We start from the raw sequence: 19,495 nt of genomic DNA on the forward strand, positions 1-19,495 counted from the left end.
TAATAAGTGGTTGATCTTCAGAATACAGCCAGAAAGTAAATGACATCCTAAATTTTTTTGAGACAGGAACTCACTATACCTAACAGGCCTGAACATCAATCACTATGTAACCAGGCTTGCCTTGAACTCAAGAGAGATCCACATGCCTCTGCCTCCTGAGTGCTAGGCTTAAAAGGTGTGCACTACCATGCCCCACCTATATTTGTGTTTTTGTGTACAACTAACTATTAAGATACAAATTAAAGTGAATGCTGATAAAAAATTTAAGTGTAATATCTTCTGAGCACTGAAGACAGACCTTGTAAAAAGTAACTGTGTAGGAAAAGAAATAAATTATGACTAAGTTTTCCACCCATTTCAGAAAAAAAATCTGTATTTTTTATGGAAAATTCACTATTATATTACTATCTTCAATAAAACCCCATTGAAATGCACTGAATTCAAATATTCATCCTGGTTCCAAATAAACAGTTAAAATACACAAAACATAGCCCACATTTGTAGTGAATTTTAATCAAATCAAACAAAAGTTCAAAATATTTAGTATTTCATACTCTAAGTCTGAGTTAGAATGATGCTTCCTTTTAATTCAAATCAGTCTAAGATTTGTAAGATAATCCATGAGAAACACTTACACTATCAAAATACATATGTGTTATAAATTGCAAAAATAAGAATGAAAAAACTGACACAATTTCTTTTAATTACATTTATCAGTTACAGGGACTAGAAAGACAACCAGTCAAAAACTAAAAAAAAAAGCTGTGCACAGTGGTGTGTGCTTGTAATCCCAGCACCAGAAAGGCAGAGACTTGAGGATCTCTGGGGATCACTGACTACTTGGTGAGTTCCAGGAGAATGAGAGATCCTGTCTCAGGAAAAACAGAGTGGATGGCTCCTGAAGAATGGCACTTAAGGCTATCCTCTGACCTCCACATACCCACATGGGCGTATACACTGGCACGCTCATGAACATGTGCATAAACCCACAAATAAAAATGTTTATGGATGATGTTTTGACAAGATACTATTTTTGCACCATAACAGATATAACTATTTTAACAATACAGTGGGTCATATTGAATACATAAATTCAAATATATATTGTGATTTTTTTCCATTTACTCTGTTTGGACCATATCCATTCAAAAAACAAGACAGCTCAAAGATGCTGAAATGAATTTCAATTTAGTCAAGGGCAGTAGAAGTCTTGAACTTGGATCAACCTTGGCTGCACATCAGAATCCCTTGAGAAGCTTTAAAAAGTCCATTTGCCCCTTCAGAACCCCACACAAATTAAATTAGACTCTCTGGAGAGGAGAACCAGGCATCAGCATTTGTCTAACTCCAGGGTGGTTCCTGTGTGCTGCTGTGCTTGAGCACCACTAATCTACAGCTTCAAGTAACTACAGGCCACAGGAGGATAATTTTATGAACTCTGATTATTCACTCGCCATTATTCTTAGCCCCTTTCTATAGTTCTCCCTGGCATGCAATGCACAGTTGGTACTTATATTAATGATAAAGTATTCAAACTTAACAAGCCGTATATGAATATGATATGATGTATGCAAAGGATAAATGGGTCTCATATTAATTAAGGCAACTTATGGTCTGTGTAAGGAATATCCCACAGACAGGTGTTTTTAAAAATATTAAATATAAGAAAATGTGAATCAAAATTTTAAAATTAAATATATTTTGCTTATGGAAAAGATGGTGATTAACACATAAACCCACAACTGGCCCCTGTGCAGAGAACAAGTGCTTTCAGAGTACCCATCCTGGAACAGGACCCCTATATCAAACTTCTGCCACCTAAGGCTCAGGGATCATTGTGGAAGAGGGAGTAAACATATTTTAAGGGCCAGTGATGGTAGATGACCACAAGGAAACAAAGTTTTCCAGACAATTGGTCACTTACTCATTCATACCAACGGTGGCAGCATGTATATGTCCCATGCAACTATAAATCAGAAAAGAATCCCAGCATAGACATGAGGAAGTGAATGAGAAGCTCCAAACCCAACTGAAGGAAACTGTGGCAACAGGTAGCTGCTGGGAGGGGCAGGACTTGTTTCTTTCAAGCATGGGACTCTTGGTAGGTTAACCAGATTCCAATGGATGGACTCACACTGAAGGGCAGGAGGAGACACAAATTAGACTCTGTAAGCCTTAGTAAATATATGATAGAGTACATTGAATTGGGTGGCAACGAGGAGAGGGGAAGATAGCGGAGAGAATCTAAAATCAATCAAATTATATCGTATGAAAATCACAGAAATTCAATTAATATATATATATAGAGAGAGAGAGAGAGAGAGAGAGAGACAGAGAGAGAGACAGTCCTCGAAGTAAAAACATATAAACATATTTAATTATCATAGACACAGAGATTTATTTCTCTTATTAAACAATATATTTTAAATTAAAAGAAAACACTGTAGCTATTAATACCTAAACAACAGCTCCACACTCAACTGGCTTGTATTTTCTAGAATTCCCAGTGCGCCCACCAAGGACCTGAGTGGTCTGTCCTGTGTGTAAATCAGGCACTGAAACTAAAGCCCCACTTAAGTAAGTGTTCCTTTAGAGACCATCTTCAAAATTCAGTGCTTCTGAGAGTCTAAGAACCTTAAAGCAAGTACAGAAATTTTACTATATAAATTATGTCTTCTTGAACATTTATTAGGTGGAATTTTATTTCTCTCTATGTCTCTTGAAACTGATTTCAATTTTGCAATGTTATTTCTTTAGGAAAAAAAGAGTGTACTTTAATATTGCCACTTCTAGTATATAGTCTGTAAAATTTCATTTAGGTCTTAGAATTGGTTTGTGTTAGGAAATGTTCAAGAAATTGCATTTCAACTTTATTTAAGTTTTAATTCTAGTAAACCACAGTGGGCCTGGGGATTATGTGCAAGAAACTTTTGCATCAAATAACTGTAAGACTCCAGTTCCTTAGAAGCTGAATGGAAAGCCAGGCAGTTGACAAGCCCTTTGATAAGTTAAAGACTGAAGATATAGTGACCAAAAATTTTCTGAGACCCATCTAATCACAGAAAGTTCATGATTCAGTTCTAGAGGGGAAACTTATTTTCACAAGTGGGATACAGCAAACACAGCTTCAGGTTTTATTTCTGGTGTGTGTGTGCATGTGTGTGTGCCTTGTGTTTATGGAGGCTAGAAGACAACATTACCACTTGCGGCTTTTTTCTTTTCATTTACCCTCTAATAGCATCTATGTTGTTTTCATTCCTCCCCTCCTTCTGTCCTCTTTCTTCTCCATATGTTCCTCCTCCTTCTCTCTGTCTCAATCTCTATCTTCTTTTTCTTTCTTTCTTATCCCAGTGTTTCTCTTATGTTAGGCAAGTGCTGTGGCACTGAGTTATATCCTCATTTCCCTACACTGTGAATTTTTATTATTAAATTTTAGTTTTAGACAATCCTACTGTTCCCCAGTCTGATATCTCTCATTTCTACCTCAGGCTCGTAAGCAGTCAAATTAAAGTGGGTCATAATGCCAACTCAATGTCAATTTTCAAACTGAGAGTCACATTTATTTGCAAAACATCAAATACTTGATACCTAAAACTATTAAAACTAGAAAGGAAATGACTGATAATTAAACATCGGTTTCTTAAAAGATGCCTTTATAAATAGTTTATGGTAACTGTAGTTTGTTTAAAATTCCCTGAAGAACAATGCTTCCCAGATTCCAGTCCTCTGGGAACCCTCCTCTCACTTGTGTACCTATTTGACATTAAAAATCAAAACTGGGGCTGGAGAGATGGCTCAGTGGTTAAGACCACCGACTGCTCTTGCAGAGGACCCAGGTTCGATTCCTAGCACCCACACGGCAGCTACAAACCATCCTTAACTCCAGTTCCAGGGGACTCCGAAGCCCTTTTCTGACCTTTGCAGCATTTCATGACACAGATGCACTCACATACATATAAGCAATACATTCATACACATAAAATAAAAATAATAAAATATTTTTAAAAAATCAAAACCAAAGCTGGCATTGTAACATAAGCTTGCAACATCAGTACTAAAGGTGGGGAGGCAGGGGCTGTGGTGAGTTTGAAGCCAATCTCATCTACAAAGTGAGACTGTCTCCCAAAACAAAAACAAAACTATAACAAGAGCATAGAGTTATGGAGAAGGAGTAATAACCAATACTTTGGAAATTGTCCTGTGAAAGATTATACTGTCAATTCCTCTTGTATGACTGTTTCAGAGGGGGAAATTAAAATTTTTTAGCCCAGACATCCAGGACTACACTCTAGCACACTGTCACTCAAAATCTAACTCCCCAGTTGACCAAATGAGTGTCATCTGGAAGCTTCTTAGAAACGAGTTCCACAATAGGCCAATTCAATTAGATTCTTCATTTCAGCACAATTTCTGGGGATTACTTTGTGTATGGGTCTAACAATAAGTGGTATAAAAATGAATTATAGTTATGTGATAGTTTTCTTTCAAATTCTTATTAACTTTAATTTCTTATTAAAACCTTCTTCCTACCATATTAATTTATTCTGACATACAACTTTGCTGAAACCCAACCCTACTTCTCATTGCAGATGTCCCCACACTTTTACTTCATGTAGCAACCATAAATTGTTCTCTTTGCTAGACACTGTGACATTGCGACCCCCCCAAAGCCCCCAGTACCACCTGTTTGATCTATTCCAGCTATAAAATCACCATTGGCATAGGTCAGTGAGGCCTTTGTTAGGGCCTTATTCACAATGCCCCAAATGCTCAGGGTTTCTCTGGTCAGTGGGACAGACCAGAAATAACAAAGAAGTCTAGCAAGGCACCCAGATACCAGACTTTTATCCACGCAGTTTTGGTTCAGTTCTCCCCTCCAGCCTTACACTTGCCTCTTCCTCTAATCCCCACATCCCTGGCTATATTGGATCAACCAGGTAGTCCAAAGAGCTTTAGAATTCATGATTCTAAAGCCATTTTGGTATTCCACCTTTTAAAATGATTGTTCTTAGTGGTAACTGAGGTTTTTATTTCACAGAATCACATGCTATTTGCTCATAGGATGATGCTTAGCATGCTGAACTTAGCTAGTCACATGTTGGACAGAGGATGAATTTAGAGCACTAGCTTAGAAGTCATCAACAGCCCACAGCTGACTTTTGGGTTTAATTATATAAGAAAGGTCCAGGAGTCAGCTCCTTCCTGTCTAAATTCTGGCCTGCAACCTAGTGCCACCTCCAGTCTGTACCACTCAGTGTTTGGGGAGGGGCAAAAAGTGTTATTTGCCCTGTACCTCCCTTTACACCTGTCCTTCACTTCCCAGATTAGTGATAAGATATCATACATAGATTATATCATTTTTGTTCTGCCCACAGGCCCCTTCCCTGTACTCCACATAGGGGTCAGAACATGAAAAACAGAGAGGTCACTAACTTTGGCAAAGATTGTAGCCTAAGAATTTATTAAAGAGCTCAAAAAGACACAATCCTACATGGACACTACTAAGTGATGAACCATGGAGTGAATACGACCAGAAAATAAATTACCACTCATATCCTGATGCACTGTAAGGCCAAGATTTGTATTTATAGTCGTCATGTAGGCAACAGAGTAACAGTGAGGTTGAGTCACTGGAAGCCCCAGTCATGATGGACGGCTCAGAGTCATGACTAATATTGTCATTTACGATAGAGAAGTGCAGAAGCAAGAAGATCTACATTGTTTAAACAAAACATGTCCTCAGGACCCATGGTGTCAAAGCAAGAATAGTGTTGCTGTTTTTGGTGGAGAAAATGAAATTAGTCAGAAAAACGACATATTAGACAATAAAGAACACAAAAAGACGGTGAGGAGAAGTGGCGACGACGCTGCAGAGTTCACCCGTGGGCCGACCAGATTAAGGACTTCTATGTCCTCCGTTATTATAAATCATTATATTTCACTATAAATTTTATTTATTCAAATTGTTCCTCTAGAAAGAAGCCCCACAAAATATATTCTCTCGGGGCTGTGCATTTCCAAGATCAGCCTGGACGGTGGATTCCTCTTAGATTATCTGTGTAACATCTTAAACTTTTGTTTAAAAAAAAAGCTACATTGGATTTGGTCATTTTTCTTAACTACAACACTCCACTTTTAATTATCTTCATTAAATTACATTAGGTTTTTTCTAACAGAAGATAAAAGGCAAAGTCCTTAAATAATTCAGAAGGTCAATGATGATCTAATATTCTAAAGGAGGATGTCTTTCCAACTCCATTATTAATATCCTGGCCTTTCAAAATGGTCTACAACTGCATTTAAATACTCACTTTTTATGGCTGTAACGTGCTATTTCATATAGTTATATCATTTGTGCCTGGGAAGTTATCTTTATATTTTCTGTGATTGGTTAATCATCACTTATTCTTGAAAAGCCACAGCAGGAATTCACTAGAAGTTTTCTCCAGAAAGTTGTTAGTAAAAAACATTCCTTTCAAAAAGATGGTGGGGAGACAGGAGTCTCAGGTTCTGGGGTTCACAGGCTCCCAAGAGACTGACTGAGTCTGACGGACCATGTGAAGAACCACATCACACAAGATGAATATTTACTTGACCACAGGTGCTTCTATATTGAACTAAAAAATCTGAACCCAGGACATAGCAAGCAAGAAAGAAAATGATTGGAGAGCCAAGATGGTGCCAGAGCTGGAACAAAGGTGCTGAGGTGACTCTCGGCACAGGGACCTAGAAACGTGACTCTGGATCTCTTCATTTCAGTAAGAATCTTGATGCTTCTATATCGATCTTCTGAACGCAGGACTTGGCATGAAGGAAGTATAATAACTGAGGATCCAAGATGGCAAAGCCACAGTGACAGACAGAGCTGAGTCAGACTGTCCACACATATGCCTAGGTGCCACCCATGGTTGGTCAACTACAGTCATCACCCGGTGGCTGTGAAGATCTCTCTGTAGTCCTCAACAACATTGGGAATCTGAGGCTACAGATTTCAGAAAATAAACGAGAGGACTAAAAGCTTCCGTGTGAAGCTCTTAAACCTCCCAACTACCACTCAGAGAATCTTGGGTTGGAGGCCTGTGAGTTAACTGTTGCCTTTTGTGAGGACCAACTTCTTTAACTCTCAGTGAAGCCCTGTGGAAAAGGCCTTGGTCCACAGTGGGCTCACTGAGCTGAATGAGGACAGGAAACAGCCAAAGTGTAATCTGCATGCAAGGACTTCAAACAACTAAGTCTGATAAGGAAAACCAAGCATTTCAACTGCTGAGAAAAAGAAAAATCCATAGTTGACATTCCTAAGCCATGTGTAAGAGAAACAGAAATCAAGAGTGAAAATTCTATTCCAAGAAACTAGGTGTATTCTGAACCCAAACCACACACAAAGGCAAAGGAGTGGCCCTTACTTTGGCTCACTGCTGTGTAAGAAGTTTAGTTCACTGACACTCTAATGCAATGTGACTTCTCTGACACCAAGCTCAGATGTGTTATGTAAGATGGATGGGGTGTCTTATTTGCAAATAGATGACACAAAGTTGGGGGTTGGAGGTGGGGGTAGGGTGATGGTGGAGATGGGGGAGGAGGTCTGAATATAATCAAAATTCATTGTATGAAATTGTTTAAACAAAATTTTTCATACGCTTAAAAAATTTCCTTATAAAGTATTTAAGAAAATATATTTTTTTCTTTTTAAAAAATAAAGTGGCTCCCCTTGAAATACAGATACTTGGGCTGGAGAGATGGCTTAGCACTTAAGAGCACTGGCTTTTCTGGCAGAAGACCTGGGTTTAAATCCCAGTACCACATGGTGGACAACAACCAGTGGGTACCTTATGTATGCACTCCTTTTACAGATGTAGAGTTCATAACACAAAGAACCAAATGTTTTCACTAACTTTTAATGGCACAGTGATTGCTACACATATCGATATCAAAATAAATTCCAAACAAGTAAGGGGATATAAATCTTTGAATGGACAACATAAAACTTCTATTTGTGCCATTTACTTTTATTGATGATGCAATATATACCATTGCTCTAGTTTCTTTTTAATTGTTGTGACAAAATAATCTGACCAACACCAACTTGAGGAGGAAAGGATTTATTTGGCCTATATCTTCTGAGTGATAGTTCATCGCTGAGGGAGCCCAAGGCAGGAACTCAGGGCAGGAACCTGGAGGCAGGAGCTGAAACACAGGCTATGGAGGACACTGCTTACTGGCTTGCTCCCCTGGCCTGTGCTCAGCCTGCTTTCTTGTACAGTACTGGACCACCTGCCCAGGTGTGGCACCTCCCAGAGTGGACTGGGCTGTCCAAAATCACTTAACAATCAGACATGGCCACAGACCAATCCAGTGGAGAAAATTTCCCAATTGAGGCTCCCTCAACCCAGGTGTGTCAAGTTGACACTAAAGCTATCCAGCACAACTGTTATTATTACTAAAACAAAAAACAGCAAATTATCTTTGAGTAAATCTTTAAGAGTCTGTTGTGTCTTAGAGAACTGATTATTCTCCTTAGCAAAGGATTAACAATACATTGCTTTTTATATAATTGCCAAACAGTTTTCTATGAGTTTAGGAACACAATAAATGAATAAGTGACTGCATCTCAAATCGGTCATATTTACAGATTATTCTGCCAAATATCCCCCCCAACCTGAAACACCACACATGGACTTGTCCTTGTAAATTGAGCCCACAGATAACGTATAGCTGGAAGGTTGGTGGTGGAGAGTTGTGTACCATCTCAGGACAATGCTATTTTTAAAGGTTTAGTTTTAAGTTGTTTTAAGGAATGCTGTGAGAATGTTATGTCAGAAACATAGACATGTTTTGTGTCTTTTCACAATGTCAGAATTTACTGAATAACAATAAATTCATAATCCAATATACAATAGATATTATATAAAAAATGTATATCTTTCATTAGGCTTTTGATCTAACATATTTCCCTCTGGTTTTTCACACAGCACAAGCATTCTTTATCTCTCCTCTCTCTCCCTTTTCAGTCCTCCCTATTCCTGTCCCAGTTAAAGCATCTCTCATTATCCACATTTCCCCTTTGATAGCACTTGTCTCCTACTATCCCCCTTCCTTAAGCTCCTTTTTCCCATTTACCCCCATGGTTTCTTTCAATTTCCCTGGCTTCTGCAGTTATTTCAGAATATACACTCATGTCTGAGGATTTGGAGCTAAGACCCACAAATGAGAGAGAAGATATGTCACTTGTTTTTCTCAGTGTTACTTCATTTAGCATAACAGTCTCTAGTTCCATCCCTTTATCTGAAAAGTTCATTATTTTGCTTTCTTACTGCTGAGTAACTCCACTGTGTAAACATATCCCATAATATATAAGAATATATATACATATATATCTGAATGTATGTATACATGTATCTGAATATATATACATACATATGAATACACACACACATATGTGTGTGTGTGTGTGTGTGTGTGTTATATAACAATAAAAATAAAACAGTGCAGGGGGAATCTCCCTCCAAACTGTTAGGATAGTCCACCAGTCTCCCCCCGAAACAGATAGTCCTTGATTGCCTCCAAAATCTTGAAGGTAAGACCCTATTGCTGATGAAAGGACATACTTCAGTGTCTCCCAATTGGCTAGTTCCCCCAAGGGGCGGGGACTGCCATGGAGCACGGACTACTGAGGGACTGCTGGGAGCCATCTTGGGACATGAGCCGCGAGCCATGATGTGGGGAATGTGCAGCCAGCTCAAGGACAGAATGGGCTGACTCTTGTGGACCTGAGGCTAGATCACTGGCCCCATAGGCTTGAGCGATTGCTAGTGGTGACTATGGGCATTGCAAGGTCTGATTTGGTGGGCTCTGAGCCACAGCACAGGGCTAGTAAGTTAATAAATGCACATAAAGATATATTATATGGTTTGCTTGATAGGGCAGGAGACCCAGAGGGATTTCGGGTGACATTCAGACATAGGACTTGGAGCAATCAAGGTGGAACTGATCTGGAAGCCCCTTTCCTGAAGACTATCTGCCAAGAGAGAAAAACAATCAATGATCTCATCCAGCTATAAAGTCTATGAACTACAACAGTGACCAGCCCAGCAAATAATCTCTATTGGTACAGTAGTAGGACTTTTATCTTGGGGAGAATAAACAGCTGCCTAATTGTACTTAAGACCTGCTTAATGGGAGCCCATGTGTGGTACTGTCAATAGAGCCAAATACACATGACTGGAGGTGTTAGAGATCCTAGAGAACAACCTACTTTTTTCACATGCTTAATCAAATTTCTTACTGTTCTTTAAATAAATATCCTTGTATTTACAGACAAGATTAGCTCATCACTCATCAAAGAAGCTTCTTTTTGCAAGAAATGGAGACTATTACATGGTTCCACAAATGCAGAGAATAAGTGTCTGTGAGGTGTCCAATCCTAAGTGACATATCAACAGTACAACCTCTATACCTAAGACTCAGGGAACTTAATAGAACAGGAGATAAAAAGAATATCATTGTGCCTCTCAGTTCTCACCTGTGAAACTTCCTCATGGAACAGATGGTGATTATTCCATAAAGCCACATTTGGCCAAAGTGCAGAGAATAAGAGACTGCAGCATATCTTTCCCTGAATAAGACACCTATATCAAACCTCTGCCACACAAGGTTTCATTGTGGAGGAGGGGGAAGAAGGATTACAAGGGCAAGAGGTGGTGAATTACCAAAGAATTGTTATTATTATGATTATCATTATTATATTGTATGCATATGTGTGTATTGCCTACATGTAGGTAGGTACACCCATGTTGGGCAGCCCCCACAGAGGTCAGAAGAGAGCATTAGATCCCCTCAAAATGGAGTTAGAGACAGTTACCAGACACCATATGGGTGCTTGGAATTGAACCTCAGTACTCTGCAGGAGCAGCCAGTGCTCTTAATCATTGAGCAATCTCTCTAGCCCAGGAAAACAGATTTTTTAGACAGCTAAAAGAAAGTTACTCATATGAGCTTACAACAATGGTGACAGCATGCACATCACCCATGCGATCTCAAGACAGAAAAAATTCAGCATAGAAGTGGGTAAGTAGGTAAGAAGCCCCAGCCTTAGCTGAAGAATTACTGGCAGCCGATACTGCCGGAAGAGGGAAAGTTGGTTTTCTTTACTCATGTGACACTGGATAAGTTAACCAGACTCCAGAAAATGGAAACACATCGGAAGACTTTTGACAGTACGCATTTGACTTGATAAACCTTAGTTTGTATGACAGCACACTTAAAATCCAGTGGGGGAGTGGGGAGGGCTATAAGAAGTGTGCAGATGTGGAAGAGTATCTAAATATGATCAAAATAAATTGTGTGAAATTTGAAAAATTCATAACAAAATAAAAACGCCAACAGCAGCAACAAGATAATGAACCAGAAGCAACCACGGTGAGGAACCTGCTGCTCTAAAGGTCAATAGGTGGGAGGGTCAGGCTTGAAAGGGAAGATGTCAGCTGCAGAGAAGGGTGGGCAGAGCTTGGTTGGAGCAAGAAACCATGGGTTCAGGTTCGTATGGGTGAACAGGCAGACACTGATTTGTAGGGGAGCAGGGTAAGTCAACCGCTGGGGACCTAGCTGAAATGACACCACAGAACCAGTTTTAGTTCTGTAATTTTTGGTCCTTTTCTCACACACAAGCTATCAGATGATACATTAGTCTGGGGCCGTTACCGTCGTAGTGCTAGGAGTCCACCACTTTTGGGCTGCAAGTAATAGAATTAAACTCTTTTCACAGTTTGGCATGTTCAGGAAGTTCTTAGGCCTACTTTGGCTGATATGATTTGAATATGCCCATATGACCCTACAGCCTTAATTCCTTCTGATAAAATTATAGGATAGCATCCTTTCTACTTTCAAGAATAAGTCATTTATCAGCCTATGCTACACAGGGGGTGCCAGACAGAAGGTGGTGTTTGCTTATGCTCCCAAGAATGCAATCATCTTTAGTCCTCAAGATGGAGTCAAAAAGCTGCTGATAATATGGTGTCTCTCAGGGCAAAGCTCATCTTGAAAAACTGCTATTTTATGAGGTATGGAGTAACCTAAACCTGGGCATAGCCTGATTGTCACAGCTCTTAGCAGGGATGGAATCTTGGGGAAATTGTAGAGAAGGGAAATGAATTTACAGACAAGAGAAGAACACTAAGTGTTACCTAGTAAGACATACTGGATAAAGGTCTTGGCATTTTATTTTCATTTAATATTGGAGTTCAGAAAAATTTTTTTAATGTTTAGCTTTCAGTGTATCTTCTGTTTTATTTTCCCGGGCATTTTCTTCACTCTACAGCCTTTTATCTCATGTATAACATAATCCTCCCATAGCTATTTGGAATAGAGATATCCTTGGCCTGGTTGACATGGTAACTAACTGAAGTAAGCACTACTAAGTCTATGGTAATGGCCAGAAAGCTGTTAATACCCCCTAGAAAAAGGAGCAAGTGAATGGCCACTGAACCTTCACACAAGGTTCCGGTCATTACTTTTACCCCTCCTCACCTGCAAGTGATTTGGGGATATGTTAAACATAAAGGAAGTGGACAGTTAACTGACAGGGAGACTCCATGATGCAAGTTCCAGGAGGTCATCATCCATGATGGAAGGAAACCTTATGACGATGCAGCAGGTCTGTGGTCACCCACAAGCTTGTGAGTACCCTCTCACACATGCTCTAGAAGTAAGCTCAACGGGCTCATTGGTTTACCAAATTGGACTTTGGTGTCTTTATGATTTGTTCTGTGGTTGGTGCCCCATAAGGGATGGATTGGCATTTGTTCATGTCTCCTCAGACAAAATTTACTCAACAAAAGAATATAGATGTCTTTTATGAGGATCTTATTTAAATACCTGTTCTGTGTCCAATGAAGAATCAGAAGACATAGATTTGAAGGAAATGAAACCAGCTTGACGGAGTCAGCATGGGAGTGAAAGAAGAGCGTAGTCACAGATTTCTAAGAGGCAACACCTAGACTCATTTTACAGATGTAATGCTTTCTTATAGCTGCTTTACATGTGCTTTAGAGAAATAAAATATTACAGATAATTCTAAAACTCGCAGAATTTTATCCCCTTTCTGCTTCCCACAAGAGTAGATCTTTTATTGAAGCTGTACAAATCATTCATGTAGCTGCTTTAAATTTTACTATACAATACATTGTGATGATAACAAGATACAACATTATTCCAGTGTTCTTTGGAGATTTACTAAAATTGTATGTAATATTTTACAGGTTCTGTATTCAGCTGTCATATTTTTCAGATTTATCCAGAGATATTGTATATAGTCTATTTTAACTACAGGGTTATATAGCATCTTCTAAGTCCCATATAATGTATCCATCCCTCAGCTGTAGGCTGTATCATATTTATACCAATATCTATTACAAATAGTGGTGAAATAAAGTCTCACATAGATTACACAGCATACAGAATAAGATGTTTGCAACAGTGTGTACTTCAAACAGAACTGCTAATTTCTATATCACATGTACTTTCAAGTTCAACTGGTGATTTAAATTATTCTCCAAAGAGAAGCAAAATCTTTGAGGATGAACGAAGAAGAGAAAAAACTGAATTCTGTCCTTGCTTGCTCCTGCCTTTGCCCATGCACACTAGGATGGAGGTTCTCCAATCCTTTTGAATATTTGAATAACCGAAGAACATTTTAAAAATTACCAAGCCATGGACTTCTGCCCCAAGATTCTGATTGTAGTTGAGTAGGGGTCTATTTTAGATCTCAACATGATTTTAAATCACTCAAACTCCAAAAGATTTTAATGTGTAGCCAAGGCAGAAAAATTACTATAGCAGATTTTCAATTCTTACCTAGACCAATAACTCAATTTTTAAAAAAGAATCAACTAAAGGGCTAATTAAAAGACATGATTTTAACCTGCAGTTTCTAATGGAATAAGTCTAGGTGAGGCTCTAGAATTACGATTCTGAGAAGGCCCCAGTTGCTGATATTACAACTAAATGCCTACAATGGGACAGTGCATATTCTTTATTACAAGAACATATTTGTGCTTCACTCTGTAGGAAGGGATCTATAGGTACACAATGATAATGATTTGTTTGCTCTGAGTTAAATTTCAATCTGGATGTCATCCAAACCATTGGCTAGGGAGGAATGCAAGACTGATTGCCCTTGCAGTTCTCAAACCCTCCACTTGCTACAGGGAAGACAGTCTGAGGACAAGAGCATCAACACATAAATCTCAGAGACTAGGCTGACCTCCTGCACAGGGAGTAGACTGAACTGTAAAGACTGACTGCCTTCGTTCCCCATCATATACATAATCTGAGACTTAAAATGATTTGCTGTCTTCTTGGATTGCTAGGTCTCCAAATAAAACAGCTAAAGATTCAATACTTGGGTTTTACCTAGATGTCAATTGGCAATAGGGCTGCTTATACTTACACTTTGAGAATACCATTCCCCAACTCCCATCACACAAACACACACACACACACACACACACACACACACACACACACAAGAAATCACTAGCCTGAAGAGTTAGACTGTGATAACCCCTACTTAAATGATCATCAAAATAATTTGAAGTCACTCTAACTATAATAAACAAGGCAAAAAAGAAAAACATTACATAATTGTCTCAAATAATAAAAGCTGGAATTCAGTGCAAACCACAGAAAAGCTGTGATACTCTCTCCTAACACGAGTGAATGCTTTTCCTCATTCTCACCACAGCTTTCAGTCTTCTCCATTCTTTCATACAAAATTCAGCAAAATTTCCAACCCTAAACTTCTTCCCTCTTTTATATGATCCAATTGTGCAAAAACTCCCAATGTAAGGGTAAAATCCCTAACCCAATCCCATATTCTGTCCTAAGCCCCTCTGAGAGACACTCATGCAACAACAATTTCATTTTGGTTTGACTACAGACATTTTATGGTTAGTGACAAAGCTTATTCATACACCGGGGGCTGAAGCAATATGTACATAAATAGGAAGACATACACACTGAAATACTACACACAGCTAAAAGATTCATTCTAAGCAATGGACATATTCATTATAGATATAAAGGGGAATCATTTATAAATGATAAAGGGAATAAACTAGACACCTAAAGACAAAAAATAACACACACACACACATACACACACACACCACTGAGAAGGTCTTGTTACCTCAGGCTGGCCTGAACTTGGTTACACAAACCCAAGATTCTTCTGCTTTAGTATTCTGAGTGCTGGCATTACAGACGTTCCACCAGACAGAGACTCAGTTTTCCTTACAACTGCTAGGTTGAGCAAACTCCAGAGCATGGACCTGCATCCAGGAGCACTTGGAAGGCACATTTTGGAATGACTGGGCCATTAGAAATAAAGGAAGGAAGGAAGGAAGGAAGGGAGGGAGGGAGGGAGGGAGAGAGAGAGAAAGAGAGAGAGGTAATAATAGAGGATACGAAATGGTTGGGAGGGTGGCTGGAGAAAGAGGAATGTGATCAAAATATATTGTATGTTGGGACTGGAGAGATGGCCCAGCAGTTAAGAGCACTGGCTGCACTTGCAGAGGACCCGGGTTCAATGCCCAGCACCACATGGTGGCCAACAAACTTCCATAATTCTAGTTTCAGGGGATCTGACGTTCTCTTCTGACCTCTGCAAGCACTTACATACATACAGGCAACACACTCATACATGTAAAATAAAAACAGATAAAATATTAAAATATATATAGTATGAAATTCTGGAATCACTTAGAACATAAATAAAAAATATAAAAGAATATTATTTAACTTGGGTCATTACCTAATGTTACAAAATCATGTATTAAACTATTTGTAAGACTTCGAATTTTTTATTTGTAATAATATAAACTTTTCCAACATCATTCAAAGACAGTTAACTAATTTATAATTCTGATGCTAATTAGTATGGATAGTAATATCTGTATTACATAACTAGTTCCATACTTTCAGAAAAGAAATTCAATATGTATTTTATAAAGCACAGTTAATTTTAGATAATGCCAAAATCTAAGAATTTTTCTAATATTGTTTTCTTTTACAAAATAACTGTCTTCCAGAATTTCAAAAATATTTCTGTAAAAGAAAAACATGGACATAAATTGAAGTTGGTCTTCCATTTAAGCTCTCCCCTTTAGCATGGCAAATTACTACATTTTATTGTGTGAATTCTGAAAGCCTGATACAGAAAGACAAGTCTGCATGGCTCTGTAGATGTAAGCGCATACGCTGGTATACACGCAGAGGGTTATCAGTAACACGTCCTTACTGCTAATGACATTCCTTTCTGGATGGCAAAATTTCAGCAGAGATAGAAGTTTCCTGTTTTTACATGTTTGTTATCCTGAAATAAGTACTATGTGGAATTGGATAATTGCCTTAAGATACTGCTGGGCCTGATTTAATATAGCTTTGTTTAAGCTATTTCATTTTCCTTTTGTTGTTGTTATTGTTGCTGTTGTTTCCTTGTTTGTTTGGTTGGCTTAAGGCAGAGTCTTATGTAGCCCAGACTTTCCTTAAAGTCATTATGCAGGTGAAACTAACTTTAAACTCTTGATCCTCCGGCTTCAACCTCCTGAGTACTGGGATCACAGATGTGTGCTAACATGCATCCAAAATTTTTCATATATACTTATTATTTTATGTGTATGAGTGTTTTGCCTGCATGTATATAAGTGCACTCATGTCATGCAGTGACTGCAGAGGCCAGAAGATGGTGTCAGATCCTCTGGAACTGTGGTTACAGATGGTTGTTAGCTGCCATGTGGGTGCTGGGAACCAAACCCGGGTCCTCTGCAAGAGCAGCGAGTGCTCTTAATCACTGAGCCAGATCTCCAGCCCTTAATTTTTATTTGTTAAGACAGGACAGGGTCACAATGCATAGATCATGCTGACATGGAACTCACTATGCAGCCCAAGCTGACTTCAAATTTCAGATTCTTCTGCCTTGACTGCCTGTGTGCTAGGATTACAGGCATGTGGCACCACATCGAACATTGCATAGTGTTAAAACCTTGACTATTTTAGTTCTTTTTCTTGTTCTTTTATCATGTTGTCACAAATACTATATTCATTCCAAAAACTGAGAAGTTTTATGCTTTTTCCATACTCCATCACTATACAGCAGTACACCTCTGTTAAACAACAAAAGGAAATCTATCATGTTAGTTTAATTATCCCTCACTGTAATTTTGATAATATTTTCATCTTCAAAATTACCCTATAGTAAAAGCCATCATAATATAGTCAGTCTCTTTCCAGGGAATAAAAGGAATTTTCCTTGAAAAGTCTACATTTTTACCTTCGTTTCAATATTAGTATCTGGAGCATAATAAACATATGTATGCCCAGAAATGTGGACTTCTTTTTTTCTGCAGCAAACTTATTTCCAAAGAGTCTGAGGTTCTTCCCTCTGGCTGTCACCTGGAGAGTAAAGGGCCATGTGCACATTCTTAATGGACTAAGAATTCCTGTGGATAAAGAACCTCTGTCTGTGATCAACACCATTTAGAAGCTATTAAGGAAAACAGAAGCCTAGGGCTTCAGAGACATTTGGCAAAAGGAATTTTTCTTATTTTGTTTTGTTTTTAGAGCAATGCCATGTATCAGAAAGGACTTGAGAATTTCATGATAAAGTTGTTTTAACCCTCTTCTCTTAAAACAATCACCAAAAATATAGTTATATGCAGTGCTAGTGAAAGTTTCTCCCACATCTTTGTGCTTTTAGCTGTGAGATCTGGATTGAACTCCGCAGAGGTCCTGGTGACCTTACCTCTTCTTCACAGGCATAAGAACCACCAATCTCTTCCAGTTCCTTGGAGGACTCTTCTCTCTGTGCTCCTTTTTGCTCAACTGCCTCACCATTACCTCCAACTCTTCCTCTTCCTTTCTCTCACCTCTGAATGCTTAGCCTGCCATACTGTCAATTGGAGTTCACCATTCTATTATGTTTTGGACAGACCCAAAAAGAGCTTCTGGCATATGAAAATAGAAGGAAAACATGAAAGACAGGATTTGTTCTTGATTAAGTTGAAATTCATGTAAAAAATTGCATTGATAATGCCATGAGATTGGTATCTATGAGCACCCACTTCCTTAGATCCCCTACTTTCCACTCACCTGTAAAGCACCAGCAGCTATTGTAGCCAATTCTTATTCTGGTCTTGGGTCTTATGAGGAACATTGTGGGGACCTAAAGGCCCCACTTTGCATAGGTCCGAAAGGAAGTTACTGGGAGCATGGCCTGGCTTGCTTTGAAAGTCTGAAGAATACTTCCCACTGCTTAGGAGTACATGATCAGTGCATGACCATCCTTAAGATACACCCTCAGAGGGGAAGGGGGAGTTCCAGGTGCCTTTATAAGCTCTGTAACACCTGCAATAAATGACTCCCTGCTTGACTAGGCTCCCCATTGCATCTGAGTGTCCCTGGGTAATGGGGGCGGCATGGGCTGGTGAACGGCGTGCTTACTCATCCCCAATCATCACTTCCTCAGGTGTCACTGGTTCGAACCCCCAGCAGAACATGTACATTGCAAATGATAATAGACTATCTTCACTTGAATAGTGCTTATATTTTTGGACATCATATTTTCATTTACAAAGGAATCTTAGAAACTGAATGAAGTCACAGATTACTAGAAAAGTCCATAGTAAGTTGCTCTCATCTGATGCTGGCAGGTGAGTAGTATAGAGGTGGGTTTTCTAGGTACTCATCAGAATCTCTCATCCCCACACAATGGGAAGATGAGAGAACTATCATTAGTCACCTCAAAACCTTTTTTATTCTTTCTTTACACCCTAGTTTCCATGAATATGTCCAAATTATTTTGTAGCTTCTCAATTATTAGAATAGTGGAATATTTCCTTGGTGGCATCTTTTTTCTGCTTTTTGAATAAGAAGACCTGTGGCCATATTGCATTCCTGTCTTCTTAATGTTTGTAGTTTTCAGAACAGCGTTTCATGGTGTTTATTAGCCGATTAGTCAGAAAAGTAGACAAAATTTCTCTTTGATAAGCAGAAGGAAATAATTACATTAACTCTTTACTCTCTACACTCCTTTGTTCTCGAACATTTTACCCCTTAGGCAAACTGTTTCACAAGAATTAATTTCCTGCTTTCATCTTAGGGAACTCATCACTGTTTATGGTATACGGGCTTTTGTTTTCACCAAAAGTTTTTATTTTATTTATTTTCATTTTATATCTATGAATGTACACCTGTGTGTGCAATGCCTGTGTAGGCCAAAAGAGGGTATCAGATCTTCTAGACCTGGAGTTACAAATGGTTGATAGTCTCCAAGTGGATGCTGGGAACCTACCTCTGGTCCTCTGAAAGAGCAGCCAATGCTCTTAACCACTTAGCTATCTTTCTAGCCCCATAGCTTCCATAACAGATAATCTTACTGATCATTAAGTAACCTTATTTTGTGGAGAAAAATTTTAATAGTAGTATACATCTGCTATTTACTCAA

Source organism: Nannospalax galili, unplaced genomic scaffold (assembly GCF_000622305.1).
Source record: "Nannospalax galili isolate Female #2095 unplaced genomic scaffold, S.galili_v1.0 scaffold276, whole genome shotgun sequence".
In the NCBI taxonomy this organism is placed as follows: Eukaryota; Metazoa; Chordata; class Mammalia; order Rodentia; family Spalacidae; genus Nannospalax; species Nannospalax galili.